Raw genomic sequence first — 3,276 nt, forward strand, 5'->3', positions numbered from 1 at the left:
TTTAAGAGCCGGGGTGCTGGGGCTGGGCAGGGGGGCCATCAGGGCGGCGGCCAGGTGGGTGGGGGTGATTGAGAAGTGGGAGCTGCATGGGGGAGGGCTCTGTCAGGAGGCCTCAGAGCCCCCAGAGCCTCTGCTACAGCCAGTGAGTGTGGACCTTTTTTATTTTTTTTGTAAGTGCTTGGAGACTGGGCCAGGAGGGAGATGGGGCCAGACAGGAAGCCAGGAGGGCTTCTCCTGCAGCTCCCCCGGCTGTGCGTGGTGTGGGCTGCACCAAGCAGACTCGGGTGCTGGCTCTGGCCCCAGCCAGCAGCAGCAGCATGCTGTCATGCTGCGTGCAGATCTGGGGGCCTGCGCCTGCCATGAGGGCTGCAGGGCTGTGCCACACTCCTCCCAGGGTTCACAGGCCTCCTGATCTGCATGCAGGATAACAGCAGGCTGCCGTCCCTCCCCCAGAGCACTGGGATTGTGAGGGACCTCAGGGACAGATCGCAGACACTGGCCACGGATGTCAATATCAGAACAGTCTTTCCACCCCTCTTTCCCCTCCTTCATCTTAGTTTCTGTTTCCCTGCAAGCCCAATTCTGAAATAGCTAAAAGATTTCTGAACTGTTTTGGATGGTTTAGTGTCATTTTGGAGATGTTTCGGAGCCTTCTGTTTCATTTTGGATTTGGCATTTCAGGCACAGAATCAGGCTGAAACATCTCCAAAACAAAATGGCTGCCGAAATTTGACATAGCCCTAAAACACACTAGGGTTGCATTTCCACTTTTTACAGTTGCATCACATTAGTGTAGCGGGTGGCAATCTGCAGACTGTGGAAGACATGGGGCTTTGGCAGCATTCAGTGGCATTTTTTGGCAGGGTACTTCAACTGCAAACACTCTCCTGATACTGCCATGGGAAGAAGTAGTGGCTTTGGGAGTTTTCCTTGTGCTACCAGGGGGATAAGTGCTAGTTGCAGGTGGGTCCTACTATTCCCTCTACTGTTCACCTTCAACCTAGCATGGGTCATTTTAGCTTGCAGCCAGAAAAGTTTGCTGACCACTAGATCAGTGGCTCACCCTGCAATTGCACATTTCCTACAGATGTACCTCAGCTTATAGCACAAAATCGTATTAGTACCTAAAATCATGACCATTAAATTTCAACCCATTTTATTACTGAAGCCCTCATGTTTTTTTCTGTATGATATTCTAATCCTTTCCACAGGCTATGATGCTTCCTAACTTTGTATCATCAGTAAACTTCATCCATGCACTGCTTCTTTGTGTTCAAAGGTCTTTAATGAAAAAGGTAATACTGAATAAGATCAGTCCAAGATCATTCATGATGATTTTACTAATAATCTTCCTTCAGCCTAATAGTTCCCTTTCAACCCAATGCCTTATCGTCTTCTCTTAGCCCGTTCCTTTGCTAAACTTATACTTTTTGTACAAGTTATTTTCTCATTTTAGCAAATCTTTTTTCATAAGGAATTATATCAAAGTTTCTTATTAGGTCCATATAGAGTAGATCTACCACATTCTCCTTGTCTAATATGAATAATGGCAAAAGAAAGATCCCAAACAAAGCTTAATTCTTTTTAAATTACCTGCTGTACCAGATCTGTTCAGGAACTACATCTTTGTCATGTTTTGCATTGGAAGATAATTTTTAAAGGCATCAGTCAATGAGAAAAGACTTTCCAAGGACAATTTTCAGCCACAGACAAGTTTAAAGACTCTTACAAAAAGTTTATGAAGAGAAATCAAACAAATGTTTCATAGAAATTTGCAGATTGTATAAACTAACCCTCTGTGAGAGGGAGCTAAGTGCCTTGGTGCATTTAAAGATCTGTGGTTTTTTAGCAACCTAAGTCCCATTGCTTTTCCATGGGAGCTGAGTACCTCAGTGCCTTAGCATCCTTGTAAATCCTGAATTCAAAATATAATGTGATATTTCCTCTGCCTCCTCTACAGGTATTTTTCCCTAATAATGAGATACAACATTGGTATTGTAAGTTGCTGGTCCACTGAAGTTAGAGCATAAAATCATTTTTATGACAGCACTAAAATATTACTCTACATATTTCTTGCAGATGAAAAGCATCTTTCTGTTGCACTTTTTTCTATAGAACTTGAAAATGGCTTTTGTCTCAACATAACACACAGATTATTTTGTTACAACATATGTCATATCTGTAGCTAGTGAGGCCAAACATATTCCTTGCTTGGCTGTGATGTCACTTTTCTAATTTCAGAAAAAAGACATCTAAGGATATAATTATACTGCTGATTGGTGTGATGGGCTAACACTGAAATATCTTCTGCTGTGTAAGCTGATGAGCATGCATTGTACACCACTTTCTAAGTTAAGACAATATTTACTCTTTTTTTCTCTTCCGAGGACAAGGGAAACTTGAAAGACTGTAACTGTATGTTCAATAAATATCTTTGGTCATAAAATACAGGTTTAAAATGCATGTGAAATCACTGTGCAGAATGATGGCCTTTGATACCATGCTTTGGCTAAAATCTTGCCAAACAGATTTCCCTCACAATGCAAGTTTTACTTCTCTGATTTACTCGTGGCTTTTCTATGGTGTGGTTCTCTAGGGACTGTCTCTATGGTGTATTAAAACTTAGTGCATGCTTTGACTTTGATCATGCAAGTATTTACATACCTGCTTGACCATATGTGAGTAGTCCCACTGAATTCTGTGGGGCTAATCATATGGGTAAATGCTTGATAATTTTGGTCTTAATTTTAATATACTTCTGTGAAAAGACTACACAGGTAAAAAAGGTAGATGTGTAGATTTCAATGTGAGTTCAAAAGAGAATTATTTGACCCACTTTCTCTGTGAATGCACAATAAATTATTTTATCCTTTACTCCAGAAGGATAAAATGATGTCATACAGCTCATAACATTCTCTAAAGTCCAGATTTTTCTCACACTGGATGAACATTTGTTCTTCTAATACCTACATCTCTTCTTAATACTTCTTGAATTACAGCACAATTCCATCTTTCCCCCAGATGTGGTTAAGGCATTTTGTGGCATTCACCATATACATATAGGACCCAATTCTGTTTACACTAGGTTCCTTTTGTGCCACCTTGGGTGCAGACAAATGTTAGGGCTCTGCTCTAAGTCATGGTGCTTTACATAGAGCCAGTTGGAAGAACTGCTGCTGCTTCTCCCAACTGCTTAATGGCCAGAGGGGAGGAGAAGGCAAAGGGGTTGATTGGAAGCTCCTCACCCCAGGGGCCTGACCCAGCTCCCCCCAATAC

This window comes from Gavialis gangeticus, unplaced genomic scaffold (assembly GCF_001723915.1).
Source record: "Gavialis gangeticus isolate Ggan-Ray unplaced genomic scaffold, GavGan_comp1, whole genome shotgun sequence".
Classification (NCBI taxonomy): Eukaryota; Metazoa; Chordata; order Crocodylia; family Gavialidae; genus Gavialis; species Gavialis gangeticus.